The 27,631-nt window shown below is 49.5% G+C and overlaps 1 long non-coding RNA gene across 4 annotated transcripts in view; it reads right to left on the bottom strand.

Annotated features, from left to right (window-relative positions):
* LOC101948442 (uncharacterized) overlaps positions 1-27,631 on the bottom strand; it is a 194,897-nt gene that overhangs the window by 69,201 nt on the left and 98,065 nt on the right. For all 4 annotated transcript variants that reach the window (XR_010590356.1, XR_010590355.1, XR_256918.4 and 1 more), the window contains one exon: positions 23,300-23,460. This is a non-coding gene — a long non-coding RNA (uncharacterized LOC101948442). The remainder of the gene's footprint in view (positions 1-23,299; positions 23,461-27,631) is intronic.

Below are 27,631 nucleotides of genomic sequence, written 5' to 3'. Positions count from 1 at the left end.
AGTGTCAACCCTGCTAGCAAACAACAGAATTTCCCTAGCACACACTAATAGTTCTGTATCAATGGGCAGCCATGTCTGGAGTGCCCTTCTGCAGCAGGGAACAGCACAACAGGCACCCTGCCTCCATTTCCCCTTTCTAAGTCCCTAGTAATGCCATACAAGCTTATCCTCTAGTCCATCAACATGGTTTTATTATCAAAACGTACTGCAAAACAGTCCATAATGAAAGTCCCCAACCATTTCTCTCCTAAGTGAGAGCAGCCATTAAGATCACCGATGTTTCATCCCACAAGGCCCCACATATACACCAGTGCCTTCAACCACTCTGGAACTCCCAGTCCTTTTTAACAGGACCAGCCACCCCATCCCTTCCAAATGGAGTGCAACCCCACTCTTCCCAGCAGGAACTCCCACAACCACTGTATTGGGGAGCCTCCTTGGCAGGTGAGCATCCCTCACTCCCCTGATCCTCTCATAGTTCCTCTAGGCCCAGCTCTCTGACCCTGGAGATATCAATGGTTAGGCTCCTCCCCTGCCTTCAGCCCTCTTTGGCCCTTGGCTCCAGTTCAGAGCCACCAGGCATCTCCCTCCTCTGCTGTAGCCACTGCCCTCACCCTTCTCCAGACCAGTCTCTCTGGCTTACGGACATCATCCAGCAAACCTCTTATTAGTTTTCTTGTCTTCTCCCAGATCCCAAACATACAGTTTCTGATGGTTCTTACCTACCCTTGACTCCCAGCTAACATCCATCCATCCATCCATCCATCCCTCTCTCTCAGTTTTGTTTCACAAGTCTCTCTCTCTTCCTGGGTCTCCCTCTCATCCTTTATAGTCCCCAAGTGCTGCCCCACACTCTTTAACTGGCCAAACGGGAGCACCTGTCCTAGCACCGGGGCACTGGACTTAATTTATATACTGGGGTCAGCCATTCTATAATATACTGTTTGAAATGGGACTACATTAACAAGCACTAGGGGACTTTTGGTGAGTGCTAGCAGGGTCCATGTGAACCAGTTACTGTGCGACACACTAAAATGTATGCCCTTCTGGTGAAAAGTAAAGCATTGTATAGACAAACCCTCAGTTAAAGTCAATAGATGATGAAAATTATCATCATTTTCTGGGAGGTGCTCATCCCCTTGCAGGAGTGAATCACAACTGAAGGAAGCAATGAAGATAGTAATAAAGTAAACTACACCAAACAGGTCAGCAATGGAAACACAACATGTTTTTTGCATTTTTGCCAGAGAGCTACAAGAATCTCCCGGTGGGTAAACGAGTTATTGACTAAATACTGACATTTCTAACTCTATTAATAATCTCACAAAAGTGCTAGAACCTCCTTGAAACTAGAAGAAAAGTTGAGATATTCACATAATCCTTGTCTTACATAAGTGCAGTCAGTATATCAGGGTTTAAGTTCTGAGAGCAACACTGACATCAATAGAAGTTCTCTGTGTGATGTATGGCATACATAGGAAAAGGTACATTTTTATAGGGCTACTGCTTTCACCACCAGTTAGCAGCAGGGTCAGGCCTACAGGCTATGTTCAGCCAATGAGTTTGTTCTGCTCCTGTAATGTATGTAGTTCAGTCTTCTCAGGGAGAGGTTTGGTAAGCAGACTTTCTATGGAGCTAAGTAGTTTCTCCAGCTTGCTCATGAAATTTGCATTAATTTTCAATTAATTATTTACTCGTCTCTTTAATATAACAGGCCAAATTCTGCCCAGTTACACAATCCATCAACTCCAAAGGGTTTGTGACTGAGGATAGATTTTGGCACAGTTTATCCATGCACTGCACAATAGGGAAAACAGATTACCAGAGTCTAGATTTCCTCATGCAGGTTTGATTCTGGAGAAGGAAACTACCTTTAATATTGTACCAAACATGTTTAAATGTTGCACATAAAGACACTCAAGCGTGACATTTCCACACAATGATTGACGAATGGTAGAAGGGCCACAGAGAATTAGTTCTCAATTATGCAGACATTTTCAGAAACTCTTTGCTCTGCAAATTACAGGTAAGATTAGTTTGTGCCTGTCTCCCCACCCCCAAAATTTCTAAGCAAAACTACTTTTGCAGAAGAATGTAGGATCTGGAATGGAATTATCTAGGGAGTCAGCTGGGAGTCATTTCTAGCCAGTGCTAGGTCCAGAAAGACCTGCAGGAAGCTCCACGTCTCTTATCGGGAGAAGTGTTGTATGTACTATAGACTGGGATGGAGGCATGCTCTCGGAGTGTTCATATTCAAAAAGATAACAAGATGCCTGTACATCTGTTGCAGCATGAACTGACATTTTAGCCTGACATTGAAATACTTAGTTTACCTGGAAAGAGAAGAATCTTTCAATTCTCATAAGCATTACTTTTATGACTTGAGTTGTAATTGTGCAATAAAAGATGTTTCCAGTCATGAGTCTAAACTTGAGTGTAAATCACAGTTCTCTAGATTGTGACAGACCCAGACCAGTGGGGTACAGGAGTCTGGTAGAGGTCAAATATACTGGTCACTGGATGAGTAGTTTTCTGTTCCCTGAGTGACCAGACCTATTGGGATCCAGGAAGTGGATAAAGGATCCCCCCCCAGCCTAAGGGGAGGGTCCACAGGACCTGGAGACCAAAAAATTACGGGGGACAACTAATAAAAGAACAGGGACAGGAGTGAGGTCAAAGGGTCAAACGAAGCGAACCAGATGGGGATACCGAGCAGAGAACCCCGGACAGCGCCCACTGCTCCTCGAAGGCGTCAAGGGAGCCAGTGGACGCCGCCCAGAGGAACTCTGCCCGGAAATGTGAAAGAACGGAGGACTTGAAATACGCCGCACAGTCACAGGAAACTCCATCGGCCAACCTCCTCACTCTGGTTTTATAGATGGCCAGTTTCGCTAGGGCCAGGGAAGGAGGTTGACCAGGAGGTCCTGCGACTTTGTGGGGCAATGGATAGGGAGTGCATAAATAAAAAGGTGAGGAGAAAAGTGCAACCAAAATCTTAACAAAAGATCCGTGAGGAGCCGGAATAGGGGCTGCAGCCTGGCGCACTCCAGGTAAACATGCGCCAAGGTTTCCCTCACGCAAAAGGGGCAGGTGTCTGGGATAGGGGTAAACCGCGCCAAGTACACGCCTGTGCTCACGGCTCCGTGAAGGAGCCGCCAACTGATGTCCCCGGTGGGCTTCGGGATCAGAGCAGAATAAAGGCTGGCCCACCGGGGCTCCTCACCCTCCAGAGGTGGCAGAAGGTCCCGCCACTTCGTATCAGGAGGGGACGCGAGGGTGAGGACATGAAGAACATGGAGCACGAGCATGTATAGATGTTTCCTTGGCGCGGTCCGGAACAGAACTGGCTGCAGATGGTGCAGCTGGCTCATGGCGAATGGACGGGGAGGGGGCTGGTTGGGTCCACGGGGTAGGGGCCCGATGAAAAAGTCTGGAGGGCTCGGAGTGGAGGGTGGGCGGGGCGTGCCCTCTCGCAGGACCCGGTCGAGATAGTCCCGAGCAGCGGGTGGCAAAGCGTCCCTCACCTCCTGAAGTACACGCCGGGGAGTACGAGGTCTGGAGAGCCCCATGTGCTGAGCGAGCGTCAGGGGATCCAGCCAGTCTCCCCGGTCGTAGTCCAGGAGGTCTCCGACTTTGGTGACTTCTGCTAGGACCAACCTCTGGCGCACCATGGGGGACTCCGCCACCTGCACACGAAGCTGGGGGTTGTATAGCAGGGGCTCCGCGAGGAGATCTGCCCCCACGGTGGCCGCCACGGACCTGGTCACTGAAAACAGTTTCCAGGTCTGGAGGAGGTCCTGGTAGAAGACCGGCAGCTCGGAGAGGCCTCGCGGAAGACCTCTCAGATGGAGACAAAGGAGCTGCCGGTCATATCGGAGCCCTCGGAAGCGGCGCAGGAAGGCGTGCGCCAATACGCTCCATGCTGGACTACCTGCACCATAAAGGAGCCTCTGCAGGGCCTGGAGGCGGAAGACGTGGACCTGAGTGCGCAGACACTTCAGGCCCTGCCCTCCCTCCTCCACGGGTAGATGGAGAACCCCTGCAGAGACCCAGTGCAGTCCTGACCAAAAGAACTCCAGAATCAACATCCGTAGGGTGGTCAGGAAGCCCGGGGCCGGGACCAGGGTGTTGAGCCGGTACCAGAGCATGGACAGGACTAGTTGATTGAGCACCAGTGCTCTCCCTCGAAGGGAGAGACACCGGAGCAGTCCTGTCCATTTCCGGAGCCGCTCCGACACTCTGCCCTCTAAACCTAGCCAGTTCTCCGGCGGAGACGGACGCGTGGCAGAAAGGTAAACGCCGAGATAGAGCAGCGGACCCGCGCTCCACCGGATGGCCTGAAGCGTGGGTGGGAGGGAGCTCGCCTGCCACCCGTCCCCTACCACCAGGCCAGAGCTCTTGACCCAGTTGACCCGGGAGGAGGAGGCCGCCGAATAGATGGTCTGGCAAGCCTCCACCCGCACCAAATCGCCCGGGTCCTGGACCACGAGGAGCACGTCGTCGGCGTACGCCGACAGGACCAGCCGCAGCTCCGGCTCCCACAGCACCAACCCTGCCAACCTCCTATGGAGGAGACAGAGGAAGGGCTCGATCGCCAGAGCATACAGCTGGCCCGAGAGGGGGCACCCTTGACATACTCCTTGTCTGAAGCTGACCGGTTCAGTCAGGGTCCAGTTGAGCCTGACCAAACACTCTGTGGAGGCGTACAGCACCTGGAGAAAACCCACAAACTGGGGCCCGAAGCCAAACGCTCGCAGAGTGCCCAGGAGATACCCGTGGTCCAGCCTGTCGAACGCCTTCTCCTGATCCAGGGACAGGAGAGCGAACGACAGACCATCCCTACACCCGAGTTCCAAGAGGTCCCGGACCAGATACAAGTTGTCGAAGATGGTGCGGCCCGGGACGGTGTAGGTCTGGTCTGGGTGGATCACGTCCGCCAGCACGGACCCTAGCCGCAGCGAGATGGCCTTCGCTACGATTTTATAGTCCGTGCTGAGGAGCGAGATGGGACGCCAATTCCGTAAATCGCGGAGGTCCCCCTTCTTCGGCAATAAGGTGAGCATGGCTCGCCTGCACAAAAGAGGGAGGACCCCGCCCTGCAAGGACTCGGCCCAGACGGTGACAAGGTCCGGGCCGAGGACGTCCCAAAACACGTGGTAGAACTCCACAGTCAGCCCGTCCATGCCCGGAGATTTATTGGTGGGCATGCAGCGGAGGGCTTCCGAGAACTCGGCCAGAGTGAGAGGCAGTTCCAGCCGGTCTCGGTCGCCCGCGCTGACCGTCGGGAGTTCATCCCAGAGCATTCTGCAAGCGTTAGGATCGGTCGGATCCGGGGAGAAAAGGCTTGCGTAGAAGGCCCTGGCCCTCCCGCACATTTCCGCCGGATCTGTGAGGGGGGTGCCGTCCTCTGCTAGAAGGCAGGTGACGTGCTTCTTAGCCCCCCTCTTCTTCTCCAGGGCGTAGAAGAAGCGGGAGCTGTGATCCATCTCCCGAAGGAGGCGGATGCGGGATCGAACAAAGGCACCTTGGGCCTGATGGGCCTCGAGGGTCTGCAGCTCTTCCTGCTTCTCCCGGCATGCTCCGCAGAGGGATGGATCACCGGGGCTGGCGGCCAGACGCCTCTCCAGCTCTAAGACCTCCCGTTCCAACTGCCCTATCGCCACATCCCTCTGTCGGCTGGCGCCCCGGGTGTAGTCATGGCAGAAGAGCCGGGCGCGCACCTTCCCCAGGTCCCACCACCGCCACGCCGAGGGAAAGGCACGCCGCTGCCCTCGCCAGGCCAGCCAGAACTCCCGGAAGGACACCACGAAGCCCACATCCTCCAACAAGCTATTATTAAAGTGCCAATAGGCCGGCCCCAGCCTCTCCGCGCAGAGAGAGGCTGTCACGGTGGCTAGATGGTGATCTGAAAAAAGGGGCCGGCTGGACGCTGGAGGAATGGGCCCGGGAAAGATGGAAGCGTGACATATAGATGCGGTCCAACCGGGAGTGGTACGACCGATGGACTTCCACCCGGACAAAAGTGAATGTCGAAACGTCATCCGGGTGGTGGTCGCGCCAGACGTCCACCAGGGAGTGATGTTCGACGATCTCCCGGAGGACATCCGTGGCGGCCGGGTGCTGCTCGGTCCCCGAGCGGTCCCGTTCCTCAAGGGTGGCGTTAAAGTCCCCGCCCAGGACCAGGCACTCGCGAGGATCCAAGGTGCCGAGGAAGGCGGACGCCTGCTGATAAAAACACAACCTCTCCGGGCCCAATGTCGGGGCATAAACGTTGACGAGATTAACCACAAGCCCCTCCATGCAGACCCGGAGGTGCAGCAGGTGGCCTGGCACAGCCTCGGCAACCCCCAGCACCTCCGGCCGTAGGTCGGGGGAGAACAGGGTCGCCACTCCAGCCGTACGAACTGTGAGGTGGCTAAAATAGACCCTGTCCCCCCACTCCAGCCGCCAGCTAGCTTCAGCGGCCGGATCCGTATGGGTCTCCTGCAGAAAAATCACAGAGTACCCCCCCACCCCCCCGAAGGAAGGAGAGCACCTGGCTCCTGCGGAGACCCATCCTACAGCCCCGGGTGTTTAATGTTGCGAAGATGATCGGTGCCATGAGGAGGGCTGGGGGGGGTCCTCGCTAGCAGAGACACCCACGGCCTCCGTCGGGCCGCGCAACAATCCGTGACCTACCCCGATTAGGCGATTAAGGAGTCACGGAAGAGGTGGACCCGTTGGTAGGCCGCGGCGGCCTGCCTCCCGGTCCTCTTACCCTCCCCCATGAGGGCCCTCGCGGCCTGGAGGATCTGATGGAAATCCTCCCATCACTGGAGTGCAAGCTATACCTTGTTGCGGGAGCCACGGACGTCCTCAAGGAATTCCCGTAGCTCCTCTCTCAGCGTATGGGGGGGTGGGGTTATCGATCTATGGCTATCCCCCAGCGGGGCCCCTGTCTCAGCCCCATGGCCCACCGAGATGGGCAAGCAGGGGGCAGACCCTCGACGTGGCGTCCGATGGGCTGGCGCCACGTGGCCCATCTCAGACCCTGGCTCAATGGGGGGCGGCGGAGGGAAAATAGCAGCCCTTGGTGGGTCGGGACAGGGAAAAACAAAGGCCGCTCCTTGGGGGTCATCCTCTGGGATATGGAAGGAGACAACCCCAGGGGCGACAATAGCATCATGGGAAGTGGAGGGGACAGGGATGGGGTCGGTGTCAGGGGCGGGGTCGGAGTCAGGAATAGGGACAGGAGAAGGGGCGATAGTGGGATCAGGGGCCCCAGCAGCCAGGCCACTGGGTGGGGGGAGTGGCACTCCACAAAGGGGCTCAGGGATTTGCAGGGAGGGAGGTGGGCCCTCGGCGATGCCGGACTCGTGCTCCAAGGCAGATGGTAAGGCTACGGCATCCATAGGTGGAGAATCAACGACGGGGCCCCCACCCAGGAAGGGGGTCGGCTGCCCCTCAGCCACGAGGGAGTCCCCTGGCGACTCGGGTCCCGGTTGCATGGCACTGGCCGTCGCCTCAAGAGGCTCGGCGGCCGCTAGCGGGGTGCCACCTGCAGCCGGGTTGGTGGAAGAGTCCAGGGGCTCCTCAGAGGCGGGAGTGGAAGCAGTGGGTAAGAGGACAGAACATGGGGAAAGGGGGGGGCTGAGGCAAGGTCGCTCAGATCGAGGCCTGCTGGCAGAGGGTCGTCCTCCCCCTGGGTAACCGGGGTCAGACCCAGGGCCTCGATCTCCTCATAAATGGAAGGGAGATCACCTTCCACCACCCCAGGGTTCTCCCTGCCTGCACCCGAAGCGACGCTCCCCTTGGTGCATGCAGGGGCTTCAGATTGTAAGGGGGCGAGAGGGGCTCCATCAGGGGCTTCCATAGGAAGGGACACCGGAGGAGGGGTAGTGCTTTCCTCCGATGCTGCCACGTCTTTCCCAGCTGGTAATGGTGGACAAAACCTACCCGGGGGCAAAGCGGAAGGCTCAGCATCGGTGCCCCCCTTCCTGGTCTTCCGGGGGGCTACCGCATCAGATGGAAGGAGCGGAGCTCGAGCCTTCCGCTTGCCCCGCTTCCCCTGCACTAAGGATCAGTCCTCCATGGCATCATCTGGGGGCTGGCTAACAGGAGTCGGGTCAGGGAGCAAGAGCGAAGGTTTAGGGACTCGGGGAGGTAATGGTGGGGCAGCATGTAGGAGGGAGGATTCTCTCTGGGGCATGCCCTCTTCTATGCCCGGCGATATCCCTACCTCACCCTCCTCCACAGGCCCCGCCAGATCGCAGGCGGCGGGGGCGGGGCTCTCTCGCTCGTGGTGCACTGGGGGAGATACCCCTTGGGCCCGAGCGGGAGCGTTGGTGGGCCGGAAAGGAGGAGGGGCGGCTTTGGGCGCCGGGCAGCTAGGGGCACCAGCGACGACGGGGCCTCGGGGGTCCCAGATGTCCCTCCGTGCCAGGCCAAGGGGCAGACCCTCTGGACGTGTCCTATCGCCCAGCAGAGGTAGCACCGGGCCTCCCCCGTTGAATAATGCACCCGGTAGCGGGCCCCCGGTAGGGGACCAAGAAGGACCCCTCGAGCGCCTCACCGTCACATGCCGCCGGCGGCAGTTGTAACTGTACCTGCCGGCAGAACGAGAAGACATGACGGAGGGCGGGGTCTTTGCAGCCCAATGGGAGAGGGCTGACCACAGAGATCGGCCTCCCCAGGGTAGAGAGGGCGGGTAACAGGGCGGCATTTGGAAGGAAGGGAGGGAGGGACAGAAGTCAGGACCAGTCGGGTGCCCAGGTCTTCTAGCGACTCCAGGGGGACATACACGCCCCCCACCGCCAGGCCCTTCTCCACTGCCTCCTGGGCGGCGTCCTCCGATGCTAGGAAGATGACCTTTCCGTACATCTTGGAGGCCGCCACAATGGCCGTGGGCCCCACCACCCTCGCCAACGCCCGCACGTAGGTCTCCATGTGGGGCGAGGCGGGTACCAGGAGGCAACGGACACCGTGCTTCCTGGTCAAGGTGGGGAAGGGGCCCCGGCCGCTATAGACGGTAGCAGAGGCGGTGGATGGGGGAGATGATGTAGCGGCAGGTGGGGGGGGCCGCCGCCACCTGGGCGTATGCCCTGGGAGCTGGGGGTGGGACACCTACAGAGCTGGTGGAGGGAACAGCAGGGAGGGACGCCGCGGCCTGTTGTGGGGCCGCGGCAGTGGGGGCACCCCCTGCCATGGAGGGCCTGGCTTTTTTAGCGGGGCCTTTACCCTTCTTTGTGCCCTGGCCCTTCCTGCTGGCTGGGGGGGACTCTCCCAGAGTCAGAGGGGGCGAGGGACGTGGCAGCAGCAGAGGTCACCTCGTTACCCACCGCTGCCAGCGCTCCAGCAGGGGTGGTAATAGGTGGCTCAGCAGCGGCGGTTGAGGTAGAGGCTGGGGGGGTGATGGTGGGGCGGGTGGAGGAGGGGCAGCAGGGTCTGCCCGAGGGTTCTCTCTCCTCGTCCCCTGCCATAATGAGGATGGGGGGAGAGCAAACACTGGAGGGGGGTTAGGGAAGAGGGAAGCAAGTCAACCACTCCTCCCCACTAGGCTGTAGGCAGAGGAGGAGGGCGCCAAAAAAAGGGGGGGGTGGATTGGGGGGCTATCAAGGGCTAGGGGTCAGTCACCGACTCAGGGAAGGTTTCTGGCTCCTCTTGTTGCACCAAGGAAGGGAGGATATAACAGCATTGGGGGGGTGCAGTGAGACAGAATCAAACTAAAACGGGGAGGGGTACAAGCGCATAGGAGGGGACATGGGCGCACGAGGGGAGGGGCTAATCAGGACAAGGGGACCGCAGGGGGAAGGGAGCAACCAGGCGGGAAATGGGGCAGAGGAACTACGGGGCTAGCGTCAGAGGCTGGGGCGGGTCAAACAAAAGCTGCAGAGGGAAAGGGCGGGGCAGGCAAACAAACTGGAGCTAGCGAGGGGCTGGGGCAAGGGGGGAGGGGCAAAAGGCAGCAAGGGGAAAATGGGTAGGCAGCAGGGGCAAAGCTGGGGGCTTGCTGCAGGGGGGAGGGGGTCAGTCCGAAAAGGGGGGGGTACGTGCACCCACGTGCGCTTGTAACAAAAAGAAAGTCCTTGGAAGCTGGCTGCTGTATCAGGCCCAATGGTGGCAACAGTGCGTAGCAAGCCTAGGTGAGCAGCTGAAATCCCAGAGGCAGGAGCTCAAGGTAGATGGTAAGTAGCCAGTGGGGGTGATGGAGGGGGCAACGATGATGGTGGTGGTGGGGAGGGGAGGGGGACACAGATGGACCAGGGGGCAGGCTCCACACCACACCCCTTGTGTCTGCACAAACACAGTCTAGACCCCCACCACAAGAGCACAGTTCAAAAGTTACTCAGTCCGGGAGGGCCCCCTCCACGGTGGTCTGTAGAATTCCTACACGCTCCCCCACTGGCAGATGGTCCTCTTCTTCTCCTCAGGGCTCCAGCAGCTCCGCAGCAGCTCCAGGCAGCAGTCTGGTGGCCACCAGGAAGGACCCTTCTCAGGTGGAGGTGGTGGCGGCATCCCCAGCAGCAGGAGCAATGGTTGGGGTCTCTCCCTCCCCTCCTCTGGGGAGTGAGCCAGCAGGCCCCCCCCCCCAAGGGGCTGTAGCTGGAGCAGCAGCAACCAAGGGTGTGGGTGGGTCTAGCAGCCAGCCAGTCAGCAAGCAGGTAGCAGAGAAAGAGGAGGAGCAGTCCCCTCCCTACCTTCCTCCCTTCCACTCTCCCTCCAGGCCAGAGGGCTACAGGAGAGTGATCTATTAGTCCCAGGTCAGACAGGGTTTCTGTTCCCTGACTAACCAGAGAAGGGGCTGCACTAGAGTAATCAGGAACCTGCTAGAACCAGTTGAGGCAGGTAGGCTAATTAGGACACCTGGAGCCCATTAAGAAGAAGCTGCTAGAATCAATTAAGGCAGGCTAATCAGGGCACCTGGGTTTTAAAAGGAGCTCACTTCAGTTTGTGGTGTGAGTGTGAGGAGCTGGGAGCAAGAGGTGAAAGGAGCTGAGAGTGAGTGCTGCTGGAGGACTGAGGAGCACAAGCGTTATCAGACACCAGGAGGAAGGTCCTGTGGTGAGAATAAGGAAGGTGTTTGGAGGAGGCCATGGGGAAGTAGCCCAGGGAGTTGTAGCTGTCATGCAGCTGTTACAGGAGGCACTATAGATAGCTGCAGTCCACAGGGCCCTGGGCTGGAACCTGGAGTAGAGGGTGGGCCTGGATTCCCCCCAAACCTCCCAATTGACCCTGACTGTGGGTTCTTCCAGAGGGGAAGGTCTCTGGGCTATTCCCCAACCCACATGGTGAATCTTTGCAGCAAGAAAATCTGCCAATAAGCGCAGGACCCATCAAGATAGAGGAGGAACTTTGTCACAAGATCTAGAGGGTTAATTGCACTTCCAGTCTTTTGAATTAGTACAATTGATAACTTCATACATGCGGAGACAGTCTGTGCAAATAGCATTTACTAAGAGAAGATTAAAAATCACTTGAAGATGAAAGAAAAAGGGTTTGATTATGTGTAATGCTAGGGGCAGTGATTGTTTGCAACACAGCCCAAAAACAAGTGGAGCTACTTCTGGACTGCTTAACAAAATGGAAAGTGATCCAGGAACAATGAGCTTAATCCACCTAGAAGCCTGACATCTTTGATTAAATATTAACCAATGAGGTCTACTTTTTGCAACTTGTTTTAAATGGGGCCACACTGGACCCTAAAATGCTTTGTGCTCTCATCCCCAAACCATGCTAGCAGATCAATTCAGAGAATGGATCTGACTGCACAAATTTCAAATGCAAGACTGAGTACTGTGAGAATTGCTGGGTCTGAAGCTGTTTTGTTTTGTCTACACCAACAGTGAAATGTCAGTGCTCTCAATGATATCAATATCGCACAGACTTATTTGATTCATGGTTCTCAGACTGACAGACATGCTTACATGAGGGAATTTAAGAACTGTAAATTGCAGATATTTAATAAACACAGATAACCCTCCATAATTTCTAATAATACACACACGGACATTTTCTAGGGACATTTCAGAAGATGCTAATCATAGATTCAAACACTGGTAAGCATGGTAGAATAGGTTAGCAAATAGACTACTATATTATAAGACATTTCTATCTTTAGCAAACAAAGAATTCTAACACCAATGGAAGTGTGGACAGGTTTTTTTTTTTTTTTTTTTCTTGAAAAGAGTTAATTATGTCATTCAACCAAAACCATACATTTGACCTCTAAGCAGCTGATATTAAGCCTTCTAAAATCTGACAGCTACTTATCTTGATAGTTTAGCAGCAGCATGTCTTACTACCATTCTGGATGGATTTCTTCATTCCTCTGAATAGCAATGGAAAGAAGTACGTATCCAATGGGATGCTCCATTGAGTGACTCCTGTTAGCTTTCCTTGGGTTCTATTCTGCCACCCTTACTCACCTTAAGGTAAGGTACTACTTACCCCAGAAATAAGTGCCACTGAAATCAATGGGACTAATTGCCGAATATGTGCTGCTCAACTTTGTCATAAGGATGACAAATAGCACCCTTCATCCTAAGGGATCCCAAAAGCACATAGTACCACTGAAATGTATGGGAAGGAGGGCAGCAGCCAGATGTACATGCAGTACGAAGGGCACAACTAGAATGCTCTGGGGCAAACCTTCTCTCAAAAAATGACATAGTGGGCTTGAGTCTTATCTTGCACTAGTATCACGGTAGAATAACTCCAGAGGCTTCAGTAGTATTCCTCCACACTCAGGCCGGCTCTAACTTTTTTGCTGCCCCAGGCAAAAAAGAAGAGCGCTGCCCCACAGTAACACCTCTCCTTCCCCCCCCCCCCCCCCGAGCACCGGCCCGGCGAAACCCCTGCCCCCCCCCCCCCGGAGTGCCGGGCCGCCAAAACCCTCTCCCGAGCGCCACGCCGGCCCGCCCAGAGCGCTAGGCCGGGCCACCCAAACCCCCCAAGTGCCACTGAAGCCCCCACCCCCCCCAGTGCCGCCCCGCCAAAGCCCCCACCCCCCCCAGCGCCGCACTACCGAAACAAACAAAAAAAAACCTCGAGCACCACCCCACAAACAAAAACACCGCGAGCGCCCCCGACACCCCAACATTGGTCGCCCCTTAGAAGGTGCCGCCCCAAGCACGTGCTTGGTCGGCTGGTGCCTGGAGCTGGCCCTGTCCACACTGATGCACATAACAGAACCAGGCCCAGAATCAATGATGCCTATACACAGCAGACAGAACCAAGCTTGACTCAGTCACAAACAAGGTGAAAAATCACTCACATCATTCTCATTCCTTCCAAATGAGTCATAGCATTTAGAGAGACAAGGGGGGTGAGGTAATATCGTTTATTGGACCAACTTCTGTTGGTGAGAGAGACAAGCTTTCGATCTTACACGGTGTCTTTTATTATTTTCCTGTGTGAGTTCATTGGAGAGCATAGTGATGGTCTGGTTTCATTAACATGGTTAAAAGCAACAGAGGGTCCTGTGGCACCTTTGAGACTAACAGAAGTATTGGGAGTATAAGCTACAGAAGCAGTTTCTCCTCCCTTGGTGTTCACACCTCAACTGCTAGCAGAGCACCTCACCCTCCCTGATTGAACTAACCTCATTATCTCCATACTGATTTATACCTGCCTCTGGAGATTTCCATTACTTGCATCTGAAGAAGTGAGGTTCTTACCCACGAAAGCTTATGCTCCCAATACTTCTGTTAGTCTCAAAGGTGCCACAGGACCCTCTGTTGCTTTTTACAGATTCAGACTAACACAGCTACCCCTCTGATTAATTAACATGGTTATTATTGAGGCATTCAGTGCACTGAATGAAGTACACCACATGTTGTAATAGACATGTGTAGTAGCCATGAATCTTGAAAGGTGTGTTGTGGGGGGTGTTGATCATTGTAATAGTTGAGAGATGTCTGCAGGTTTTGTATCTGTTGTTCTGGCAGGGTTTGGTGCTGCTTTGAGTTGGTGTGCCCTGGTCTGTGGGGAGCTTGCTTCTGATGATGAGGTTGGGAGGTTGTTTGAACTCTAGAAAAGGGGGTTCAGGAAAGATTTATTTCAGGATGGGGTCCCCACGAGTGTGGGTTGTAGTTGTTTGATGATATTCACACAGGAAAATGATAAAAGACAAAAATACCACATCACCTGTGGGTGAACACTTTTCACAATGTGATCGCGCTATATCTGACCTATCAGTTCTCATCCTCAAGGAAACCTGCACAAAACTTTCAAAAGATGAGCCTGGGTGCTTAAATTCATAACTTTACTAGACACTAAAAATCATGGGCTGAATAGAGACATGGATTTATGGCTTATTACAACAATCTGTAACCAACTAACCCGCACAGCTGCTTTCTTCCCCTTCCTCCTTTCCTTCCTATGAGTGGAGGGGTATTAATGGGCCACTTCACCCTGAATGGTTCCTTGAAATATGTGTTAACTACTTATGCTAAACAATCTATTCCACCTTGTATTTAGCTGTGACACTCTGAGGAAGTTCTGGTCTACATTGCAGACCAGGGGTGTGTGAACTACGGTCCCCGGGCTGGATCTGGCCCCTCAGGGCTTTGGATCCAGCCCGTGGGATTGCCCCCCGTGGTGCCATGGGCCCTGTGCCACTCTCAGAAGTGGCCGGCACCGCAGCCACCGAGCAGGAGGTCAGAAGGCTCCATGCACTGCCCTTGCCTCCAAGCACCGCCCCCTCCAGTTCCCATTGGCTGGGGACTGGGAACCATGGCCAATGGGAGCTTCAGGGGAGTTACCTGGAGGCACGGCAAGGGCAGTGCATGCGAAGTCTTCCACCCCCCTTCCCACAGGGGCCACAGCACTTCCTGGAGTGGCGTGGCATGGGGCCAGGGCAGGCATGCAGGGAGCCTGCCCTGGCGTGCGCCACTGCCGCCCTGGCCCTGGTGTGCGCCACTGCCACCCTGGAGCCACTTTAGGTAAGTGGCGCTGGGCCGGTGCCCAAACCCCCTCCTGCATCCTGCCCCCCAACTCCCTGCCCTAAGCCCTCTGTCTCCACCCCTCATGCACCCCAACCCCCTGCCCTGAGCCTCCTTCCACAGTCCGCACCCCTCCTGCACCCCTGCCCTGAGCCCCCTCATGCACCCCTGCTCTGCCCCAATCCCTTGCCCTGAGCCCCTTCCTGCACCCCCTCCCACACTCTGCACTCCCTCCTGCACCCCAACCCCTTGCCCCAGCCCTGCATACAATTTCCCCACCCAGATGTGGCTTTGCCTCAGCCCAAAAAGTTTGCCCACCCCTGCTACAGACCTGTATCAGTATAACTACATTACTCAGGGGGGTGAAAAATCCACACTCCTGAGTGACATAATTATACCAACCTAATCCCCATGTAGAAAGCTCTAAGATAGTGGGAGAGCTGCTTCCGCTGACATAGCTTTTGCCTCTTGGAGAGGTGGATTAACTACACAGCTGGGAGAGCTCTCTCCCGGTGGCACAGAGTATTTTCATTAAAGCGCTACAGCAGCGTTTTAAGTATAAATATGTCCTTAGTTTACCAGACCTCAAGAAAAGCTCTGTTCAAGATCAAAAACTTGTTTCTCACCCCAACAAAAGGTGATCCAATAAAAGATACAACCTCACCCACTTGTCTCTCTAATATCCTGGGACTGACACAGCTACATTACATCATAGCATTTAGTCACATAAATGTATAAGGAGTTGAAACCCTGGGGAAACTGCAGCAGCAGTATGAAACCAAGATCAGGCAATACAAATCAAATTGCTGGTCAGATTGAAAACAAGAAGGATGTTTAAACAAAAGCATGAGAGAAAAAGGCTAAGAAGCTACACATATGCAATAGTTGACTGATTCCAAGGTGTAGAAGAGATGAGGCTTTACTGAATGTACCAACACAAAGAGACACATTTATGGATCAGAAACTGCTAATTCTATACAGTGCCATGTGCTAAAAATAAAACGGTAGCAATCTCACAGAAATTGCAGGTGATCACACCACAGGTAGAGGGGTCTTGTATACAGTACTTCTACTGAAATCCTGCAAGAACCTGCAGGTTACCATAGACTTCACTGCAGGGCTTCAGCAAATTTTCTCTCTGAGAGAGAACCAAAGTAATTGTTTACTTCTTCATTGTTACTACTTTGCAGCTGTAATGGCAAGATGTTAAGAATTACCAGTGCCTCATTCTGCATCCCCAAGGCTTTGAAATAATGTATAGGATTGAATGGAATGTGTGTCCCTCTGTCTTAAAGAGTCTGAGCTAAAGCTTATTGAAACCAGTGGAAAGACTCCCATTCATTTCAATGGGCTTTAGATGAGGCTCTATAACAAGGTTTCCTGATTCATTTACAAGGCAGGCATTCATTCAGACCCTTGTCTACTTTATGCTGCAGTATCATGGTCTTGTGGTTAGCAAGAAATGTTTTCATTTCCTTAACAGTTTATCTTGACATACCACCATTTTGTTAGAATTAGAAAAGCAACCTCTGCATCAGATCCAAACACACTTGCACATACGATCAATCGACAGGGCCCAATTGTGCCACAAACTGATTCATGCTGCACTCTAATCTCCAGCAGCTGTGGACACTGCAAGAGAAACAGGAAACTTGTCTATATCCATGCAGCACCTGCTTCGTGGGAAGGAAAGAGACTTGACAATAGCATTAGTGTAAATCTATATTTAGCTGAATTATATAGCTCTGTAGTCACTGGGGCAGTAGACGGTTTGACAATTCATATCCACTAGCTTTCCTGACTGAAAGCAGATTAAATTATTTAGGAAAAGGTTGTCACATTCCACTCACTAGGTTCCTTGAGCCTTCCAAGGGTGACTTGGGTGTTATTTAAACTCCTGGTGTAAATTCCTGCCACACATTCACAAGCTGCTCCCTGAAAAAACAGCTGATACCTCATCAAACATATTGATGGACATTCTAGTTAGTTCCGCTTCTAGGTCACATCCTTTCTGGAGAGTTTCTTGCCTTTGTTTTTAATTTGATTATAAAGGGCTGAATGTTTGTTTTAAGAAATAGTTATTTATTATTTGTGTTCATCTGCTTCTGCTGTTTGTTCCTACTTGAATTTGTGACCCTCTGTTATGATATCAATATCATTTCTCAGCAGTGTTGCAAACCAAGGGTAATGGCTTTGAGTGGGTAATGCAAATCAACTATTGAGGAGCTCTTAATACAGATCCCATCTTATTTATTTAAATGTTTTTTAAAAGGGTATTTTGGCTCTGATGATGATTCAATAATTATCACAAGCTGGGCCCAATAAACAGACCTCCTCACCATCTGCCAAAGCATTTCTACTCTTCTGTGAAGAAGGGTAGATGAAAACAGGGGAAGTTACATAAATAAACCTGACCCAAAACAGAAATAAACTAATACAAATAGGACTGATTAATGAGATTTTAAAACAGCCATGCACTCTGATATCCTCAGTGGTACAGCCAGGGGACATCTATTGAAGTCCCGGTCCTAGCTCACTCCTGATTGAACCTCAAGGAGGCAAGAAAGGGCAACCTGGCTGATCAAAATGTACTTGGTGGGACGCAGAACAAAAGATGACCCTAAAAATGCCTTAATCTGAGAGTACTAAGGACTTAGCAGCACAGTTAATTGCCCCATCCACCATGGAGAAGTACGTGCATAAGGCCTCGTCCCATTGGTTGGAATGCTGGAAGGGAGAAATAAAAATAGCTAACATGAAGTTGTTTTTTTTTTTTTTACTGTTTGGACTCTCACAAGGGCAAGAGCTAAGAAACAAAAAGCAGAGATCGCCGGGATCAGCTTGGGTTAAACCCTAAAAAGACATTCAGTGTTGACAGCAACAGAGGGTCCTGTGCAGAGCCGGCTTTAGGAAGTTCGGGGCCCGATTCGAACAGTTTTGACGGGGCCCCGGCAAGGATGACTGAAAAAAGAAAAAACACGTAAAAAACATCTGGGGCTTGTACTCACCGGGCGGCACTCGTAGTCTTCGGCGGTTTGTCCTTCACTCGCTCCGGGTCTTTGGTGGCACTGAAGGACCTGCTGCCAAAGTGCTGCCGAAGACCCAGAGCGAGTGAAGGACCTGCTGCTGAAGTGTCGCCGAAGACCCGGAGCACTGCCGGGTGAGTAAAAATTAAAAAGGAGCCTCTAGCCAAGGAAGGGATTCTCAGCCACTTGCCCCCACCCCGGCAGCCCTGCCACTTGGGCGCGGGGCCCGATTCGGGGGAATTGGTGGAATTGGCCTAAAGCCGGCCCTGGTCCTGTGGCACCTTTGAGACTAACAGAAGTATTGGGAGCATAAGCTTTCGTGGGTAAGAACCTCACTTCTTCAAAGGTGCCACAGGACCCTCTGTTGCTTTTTACAGATTCAGACTAACACGGCTACCCCTCTGATACTTGACTCAATGTTGACAGATTACTGAATCTCTATCACCGACTGAATCACAGACTGAAACTCATTTGTTATATGTGCTTGTTTGCTTTAACCTGTAAATAACTCTCATTTCTTTTTTCTAGTTTAATAAACTAGCTAAAGGTTTATTTAGGGTTGGCTACAGGCTATGTTTTTGGTATCAGAACTAAGGTACAAATTGATCTGGTGTAAGTGACTGGTGACTTGGAACTGGAAGCAACCTGAATATTTTGAGGGGTTTTTTTTGTGTGTGTAAGTGACCATTTATCAGATCTAAGTCCAGCTTGCCTAGGTGGCAAGATAGAGAGGAGACCCCAAGGGGACTATCTGTGACTCCATGGTAAGAATGTTACAGTGATCTAGGAGTTCACAATTTTTGGGGGGTTGGTGAAATCTAATTAGAAAACATACCACCAGTTTGGGGTGTCTGCCCTGCTTTTGACAGTCTGCCCTGAGGCTGGCACTCTCAATCATGAGCCACTCCAGACGGCGTGACACTGGTTATTCAGTTATGGCCTGTGCCCATCTCAATGAGTCATTGTAAGAGAAACATATTTTTAAAAATGTGTTGGTGCAAGCAGACCTTCTTTAGGTAAAGGGACAGATCCACAGCAGGTGTAAACTGGCATAGCTGGAGGCATCCATTTGTTTTTGAGGTTTTCTCCAGTGAGACTCCAGCAATCCCAAGCACTAATGATAAAATGTGATGAACTCTAGTAATGGCCTTGAAATAACATCCTGAGACTTCATTACTATTAATGTATTTCAATATGTTACAGCCTACAGGCAGGGCCGTCCTTACCCATACGCAAAGTATGCAGCTGCATAGGGTACCAGGATATTTGGTGCTCTGCGTGCTGCTCCAGCCCCTACTCCAGCTCTTCCCCAGGGCCCCTGCTCCGCCCCCACTCCCCTAAGCTCTGCAGCAGGGCCAGGCCTGCACTCAGTGTCAACGGGAAGCGCAGACCTGGCCCCAGCCACGCCGCCAGTGAGTACTGGGGGGTGGTTCCCATAGGGGGGATAAGTAGGACCCCAGAATAGCTAGGGACGGCCCTGCCTACAGTGATAGGGTTCACAGGCAACTGGGACATCCATGGGGCAGAATGGAGAAGATGGAAGTGCTGGAAGGGAGATCAGCAGAAAGAGGGCAGAGAGAGGAGCCAGCCCTAATTCTTAACAACCCAGTAATGACTTTTCTTTCCTGAATTGCTTCTGGTTTTGGAAGAGAACAAGACAAGAGTCTGTTCCTGCCCCTTCTGCCCCCTCTTCCTCTCCTTTACTTTGCCTTCCCTTTCTCTTGTGGTCTCTCCTTATCCCGACTCCTCTACTCACTCTGCTCCCTCACTGTTACTCCTGTCCTCCCCAGCTCAATAAAACAGGCACTCTCTGAAGTTGGCTTTTACCACTGGAGTTTGCAGTGTTTTTGTAGCCATATTGGTCCCAAGATATTAGAGAGACAAGGTGGATGAGGTAATATCTTTTATTGGACCAACTTCTGTTGGTGAGAGAGACAAACTTTAGAGTTTACCCAGAGCTCTTCAGGCCTGGGGCAGATACTCAGAGTGTCACAGCTAAATACAAGGAACTAGATGGGTGAACTAGAGTGCCTCGTGATAAAGGAGGATATTGATATAATAGGCATCACAGAAACCTCGTGGACTGAGAGCAATCAATGGGACACAATCATTCCGGGGTACAAAATATATCGGAAGGACAGAACAGGTCGTGTGGGGGGTGGGGAGTGGCACCATCTGTGAAAGAAAATGTAGAATTAAATGAAGTAAAAATCTTAAGTGAATCCACATGTTCCATAGAATTTCTATGGATAGAAATTTCATGCTCTAATAAGAATATAACATTAGGGATCTATTATAGACCACCTGACCAGGACGGTGATAGTGATGATGAAATGCTAAGGGAAATTAGAGAGGCTATCAAAATTAAGAACTCAATAATAGTGGGGGATTTCAATTATCCCCATATTGATTGGGAACATTTCACTTCAGGATGAAATGCAGAGATAAAATTTCTCGATACTTTAAATGACATGGAGCAGCTGGTACGGGAACCCACAAGGGGAGAGGCAACTCTAGATTTAGTGCTGAGTGGAGCGCAGGAGCTGGTCCAAGAAGTAACTATAACAGGACCTCTTGGAAATAGTGACTATAATACAATAGCATTCAACATCCCTGTGGTGGGAAGAACATCTCAACAGCCCAACACTGTGGCATTTAATTTCAAAAGGGGGAACTATGCAAAAACGAGGGGGTTAGTTAAACAGAAGTTAAAAAGTACAGTGACTAAAGTGAAATCCCTGCAAGCTGCATGGGCGCTTTTTAAAGACACCATAATAGAGGCCCAACTTCAATGTATACCCCAAATTAAGAAACACAGTAAAAACTAAAAAAGAGCCACTGTTTCTTAACAACCATGTAAAGGAAGCAGTGGGAGATAAAGACTTCCTTTAAAAAGTGGAAGTCAGATCCTAGTGAGGCAAATAGAAAGGAGCGTAAATGCTGCCAAACTAAGTGCAAGAATGTAAGAAGAAAAGCCAAAGAGCAGTTTGAAGAATGGCTAGTCAAAAACTCCAAGGTAAAAACAAAATGTTTTTTAAGTATATCAGAAGCAGGAAGCCTGCTAAACAACCAGTGGGGCCCCTTGATGATCGAGATACAAAAGGAGCACTTAAAGATGATAAAGTCATTGTGGAGAAACTAAATGGATTCTTTGCTTCAGTCTTCATGGCTGAGGATGTTAGGGAGATTCCCAAACCTGAGCCGGCTTTTGTAGGTGACAAATCTAAGGAATTGTCACAGATTGAAGCGTCACTAGAGGAGGTTTTGGAATTAATTGATAAACTTAACATTAACAAGTCACCGGGACCAGATGGCATTCACCCAAGAGTTCTGAAAGAACTCAAATGTGAAGTTGCAGAACTATTAACTAAGGTTTGTAACCTGTCCTTTAAATCGGCTTCTGTACCCAATGACTGGAAGTTAGCTAATGTAACGCCAATATTTAAAAAGGGCTCTAGAGGTGATCCCGGCAATTACAGACCGGTAAGTCTAACGTCGGTACCGGGCAAATTAGTCGAAACAACAGTTAAGAATAAAATTGTCAGACACATAGAAAAACAAACTGTTGAGCAATAGTAAACATGGTTTCTGTAAAGGGAAATCGTCTCTTACTAATCTATTAGCGTTCGTTGAAGGGGTCAACAAACATGTGGACAAGGGGGATCTAGTGGACATAGTGTACTTAGATTTCCAGAAAGCCTTTGACAAGGTCCCTCACCAAAGGCTCTTACGTAAAGTAAGTTGTCATGGGATAAAAGGGAGGGTCCTTTCATGGACTGAGAACAGGTTAAAAGACCGGGAACAAAGGGTAGGAATTAATGGTAAATTCTCAGAATGGAGAGGGGTAACTAGTGGTGTTCCCCAAGGGTCAGTCCTTGGACCAATCCTATTCAACTTATTTATAAATGATCTGGAGAAAGGGGTAAACAGTGAGGTGGCAAAGTTTGCAGATGATACTAAACTGCTCAAGATAGTTAAGACTAAAGCAGACTGTGATGAACTTCAAAAAGATCTCACAAAACTAAGTGATTGGGCAACAAAATGGCAAATGAAATTTAATGTGGATAAATGTAAAGTAATGCACATTGGAAAAAATAACCCCAACTATACATACAATATGATGGGGGCTAATTTAGCTACAACAAGTCAGGAAAAAGATCTTGGAGTCATCGTGGATAGGTCTCTGAAGATGTCTGCCCAGTATACAGTGGCGGTCAAAAAAGCAAACAGGATGTTAAGGATCATTAAAAAGGGGATAGAGAATAAGACTGAGAATATATTATTGCCCTTATATAAATCGATGGTACGCCCACATCTCGAATACTGCGTACAGATGTGGTCTCCGCATCTAAAAAAAGATATACTGGCACTAGAAAAGGTTCAGAAAAGGGCAACTATAATAATGAGGGGTTTGGAACGGGTCCCATATGAGGAGAGATTAAAGAGGCTAGGACTCTTCAGCTTGGAAAAGAGGAGACTCAGGGGGGATATGATAGAGGTATATAAAATCATGAGTGGTGGATAAGGAAAAGTTATTTACTTATTCCCATAATACAAGAACTAGGGGTCATCAAATGAAATTAATAGGCAGCAGGTTTAAAACAAATATAAGGAAGTTCTTCACACAGCGCACAGTCAACTTGTGGAACTCCTTACCTGAGGAGGTTGTGAAGGCTAGGACTATAACAGCGTTTAAAAGAGAACTGGATAAATTCATGGTGGTTAAGTCCATTAATGGCTATTAGCCAGGATGGGTAAGGAATGGTGTCCCTAGTCTCTGTTTATCAGAGGATGGAGATGGATGGCAGGAGAGAGATCACTTGATCATTGCCTGTTGGTCCACTCCCTCTGGGGCACCTGGCATTGGCCACTGTCGGTAGACAGGATACTGGGCTAGATGGACCTTTGGTCTGACCTGGTACGGCCGTTCTTATGTTCTAAGGAAAATACATTGGAGACAGTAACCTGCTGCTTCTTGGTTCATCAGTTCCCTCTTGTGGTTTTCATGATATACTGCACTTAAACTATTTAACTGTATTTAAAGCTAGCTACAGTTCCCTTTCCCCTTGCCCTTTGTATCTCCCACACCCTCTATTTTCTGCCCTACCTTTTTTGATCTGTCTTCCTCTGTCCCTGTTCTTCTTTCTTCCCTTTATCTCTCTCTCAATAGCACATTCCCTACTTCCCAGTCCTCTGTGTTCTCTGTCCCACAACTTTGTCTTATTTGCTCTCTCACCTACTGACTTCATGTAGGAAGGCCTTTGGGCACCAGGTCCCAATCCTCTGATCCACCCAGAAGGAAAGGCTTTACATCCTCTCTCTAGTCTGGGGGATGAGATCCAAAGCACATACCTTCTGGAAGATCCTTACGGCTGGCCACGGGGGAAATGGCTGGCTGGACTTCTCTTCCTATTCCAGCTTGGGATGGGATGTTCAGAACAGTTGTACTAGGATATTTAATGGCAGACCAAAGGGAAGTGTTCAGATGTGTTTTCACCAGCACCAGATGCCTCCTGAAATGAAAATACACTGATGAATTTTTATTGTCTTTCCAGACCATGTAGTAATAGTAATTAAATCTTTGTTTACCACATTAAGAGCTAATTGCTTGGAAGAACCCATGTGGAATTATTCAAGACTACAAAAATGAGGCCAAACACTTTCATTTTTCCAACTTTAATAAAATTCAAGAGTAGAGCCACATTTTAAAAAACAATGTTCATGGGGATAAAAATCACTGCTGATACTGTGTGAGCCAACTTACAACTTGCGAAAGAATTTGTAGCACTGAGTTGTATGCCCCTAAAAAGAGGGGTTTACAGTGGGGAATGCTATCTCAACCTGAACATCAGAAGAACTAATAAGGTGCTGCTAATACATATATAGTGTGTGTGTGCATGTACACTAACACAGTATAGCCTCACTAATTCACCTTAAAGAGCCGGAGACCCACAGTGCATTACTGAATTTCTTTGAAATGGCAAGTAAATGCACAAATATTGCATCCACTTATCAAGCTATGGGGCAAGTTTATCACTAAATTACACTCACTCAATCAATGGGGTACTATGTATAACTGACAGCAGAACTTTTTTTCTCTTTCTCTTTACCATCCTCTGCGTCTCCTCACCCATCCTCCCCAGGAGCTATCTTCCTACCAATGTATTTTAATAAACTCAGGAATGCATGTAGTTTAGCTTTAATGATCAGAGATAATGTTTCACAGTGGTCTAGTAAATATACTTAAACATTTTGTGAAAATAACAAAATCTTGCTAACATGAGACCTCATTACAGCACAGTTTCTGCTATTCAATCTGCTAACAAGCGAGGAGAGAGCTGCCAGCTTTTGCACGAGCTGTGTTTGCATTCATGAGGTTCTGCTGTGCGTGCAATGCACAGCTTAAAACTCAGGGGCCCAGGAGTTGCTCTTGAAAGATGAGAAGAAAACAGTGAATGGAAACTGACAGGATTTTTTTTGAAAAGTATTTCAGTCAAGAAAGATCTGGGATATGAATCGCTCAACTGTCTTCAGTTTCAGTGATCACAGAGCTGTATTATGCAGCTAATTTTAGTTTCACGCTAATGCTATTGTCAAATCTATTTCCTTTCTGTGAAGCAGGTGATGCCTGGGTTTAGATACAATTTGTAGATGATACTGCACAGCTGCGAGGGGTGGATGAGCAGGTTCTTATATTCTAACACCTGACATGAGTATCAGCCCAATGTTTTGGATTATTTCAACTAAAGACAAGGCTACAGCTCTGTGTACTCCACAGGAAGCTGGAGCTCCACTCTGCCGCAGGCAGTTGAAACTCCTGCTTCAGCTTCGTTCATATTAAAAAATGGAGGGTTTAAGCAATGAAATATGAAGATAAGCAAAACATTCTGTACAATTGCCCTTACGATTTTTTATGTTAAGTTCAATGTATTTTATTCTGACCCCACATTTGCACAGACTTTTATGCTGACAATGCATAAGTGCATTGTAGAAGTTGATGGGGGGGGGGGGGGGGAGGAGATGGAAGTTATGGCAGCTGAGTAAGGGACAGTTGAGGCTTGCAGCCTTTACAAAAGCATGAGAGGTGGTTTGGAACAGTGGGATAAATACACCAGCAGGATATCTCTGCTAAAAGTGAAACAGCAATGCTGGCATTCAAATGTTCATCTTTAGGTTTCAGAGCTAACAACCTCTGGAGCTGAATGGAGCAGCTCACATCTCTTCAACCTATTGTTTCAGACTGTTTGCAGACTCAGCAGAGTGTCACTACATCTATTTATACGTGGCTCACATTTTCAAGGCTCTTAATACCATAAGGGCAAGAAACATATTTTTTTTTTTTTTAAATAAAGGTTCTGTGACAAGAGATGGAGTCCATGGCCAGAGAATACTTGGTTATAGAAACAAACTCCATAGTGCTCTTTGTCTTGTTCTGGTATGGGTTTAGCTGCTAATTATTATTTTATTTTCTGTCATTTGTTTTAGGAGCACTTCTTTTTGTATTTGTAAATACCTCAATCTCTGACTATTCTACATCTCCTGGCAGGCTCCTCTACCTTTGAAAATTCAGTGTAGTCTACAGTTGTCTCTCTTCTGAGTCTTAGGCATTGTGACTTTGAAATCTGGTGTTCACAGTACAGGGTAAGGATGCATCTAACTGGGGAACCATCAGAGCCTATGAGATTTGACAGCACTGGATTTGCAGCAGAAAGGCAAGTGAGGTGAGGACCAGATGTTCAAAGGCAGTGGCAGCCTGAGAAGAAAGCTGTGAAGGTCTGATAGGGACTGTGGTGTGCTCAGAATTAGCATAATCTTGTAGCACACTTTTCCTTTGTTTAAAATTACTGTGAAACTCTGAAATGCCTAATGGTCTGACTTGTTTATTTCCACTAGGGAGAGTACTGCTAATACTCAACTAGAAATTTTACAGTTATAAAGAATTTTTTAAACCTTCAGTAGTAGCCGCCATTTGAATTTGTTCCTTCAAAGATAAAACTCCTGTCTTCATTCAGACATTTAAAGGGACACTGTCAAGATTAAATCATTTGTTTAAAAATATTTTGCCTGTGTTTCTATTAATGCCTGAGAGTAATAACTAAAAGAATTTTAGAGAGACAAGGTGGATGAGGTAATATATTTTATTGGGCCAATTTTATTGGTGAGAGAGACAGGCTTTTGAGCTACTCAATGTCACAGCTGTGACTCACCGTGTCTCTCTAATATACTAGGACCAACATGGCTAGCACAACACTTACTTCCAAGCCCAGTGCTACTCACTCTCAGTGGTTAGCAGCAAGGCCAACAGTAACTGTTTGTGGGACTGGGCTTGTTCTGTTTTACATGGTTCCATTTTACGTGATTGTTCACTTTGTGCATGTCACCCAGTTCAGATAATGAAACTGGGCGGGTCATTTTCACTTTCTGTGTAAAGTCAGCTTTCTTTTCCAGTTCTCATGCATTAATCCAGAGCTAACGTATTAGGGTTTCCAACACTATAAGAAAATGTTTAAATGATCAACAAAGCTAAATTCTGTTTTCACTGAAACTGACACCAATGGCTGTAGTCTCCGGAGATATAGAGATGGCACCAAATCAGAATCGATTATCTACACATGCCTGACTCCAATTCTGACAGGCCAAACTGCTCCTTGTGTTTGGCTTTGGAAAACCAAAATTAGACTGACAAGGTTTTGCACTTCAAAACAGAAACTACCCCAGGAGTTCTGAGCTCTCTGTAAAAACCCTTTCTCTCTCCCTGTTTTTATTAAATTGTATGTCTAAACTAATTGACATTGTCCCTTTAAAACTTTCCATTGATTGAGAAAACATTATATGCCTGATCCTGAATAACTGGCTTTGACTGGTGTGGGATTGGGCCAGTTGAAGCAATAGCTCTTGTCGCCAACCCAGTAGTGTAGCCTGTCTAAATGCACACTCTGGACTAAATTCAGCCATGCCATGAAGAGGGTGTGCTTCAATTGAAGAAGTTTTTGGAGTTGCATCCTCTCATGCCACGGCTGAATCAGGCCCTTAAAGAGTAACCAGCAGTTTCAAATGTTCAGCCCATAAACTCTCTTCTGTGGACCTGGATGGGTTGTGGTTGTTATATATGCAGTATTTGTTTTTATGATCAGGCTTTACTTTGGATCACATGCCCTAAAATCTTTAACACGATTCTGGTTTCATATTTACAGGTTTGGAGTGCAATCTGAAGTGCCTCATGCAGGGAACTGAACACCCACATTGGAGATGAGGGCACACAGTCCTGTCCAGAAAGCACTCTGCTCCTCACAAGATCTTCCCCTTAGTGTGACAAATATATGCAAAACATCAAGGGTTGCTTAAACATAAATGCAATTACACTAGAACTTGGTTTTCTATAAGAAAAGTCTATCTGAGCATTGTTTGTGCTGGACTGAACTTCAAACAGAATTGCTGCTAGGAACTGACAGCAGACTGTGTATGACAGCCAGTGATATGTAGCATAGTCTTGTCAAGAGAACAGATAATCCCCAGTCCTTAAATATGCATTCTCTTTATGTTGGCAACGTATGGTTTTGCAGGAATCTTACCAGCTATCCTGGACACAATACTTACAAAGCACGAGTGAGAAATGGCAACATGAATAAATTTAGTTTCAAAACTTGTTAACTAATGAATAGGGGTGGGCAAAGATAGTAACAC

Source organism: Chrysemys picta, chromosome 9 (assembly GCF_011386835.1).
Source record: "Chrysemys picta bellii isolate R12L10 chromosome 9, ASM1138683v2, whole genome shotgun sequence".
NCBI lineage: Eukaryota > Metazoa > Chordata > Testudines > Emydidae > Chrysemys > Chrysemys picta.
The sequence above is the reverse complement of the archived record's forward strand: the minus strand, read 5'-3'. Positions and strand labels throughout refer to the sequence as shown.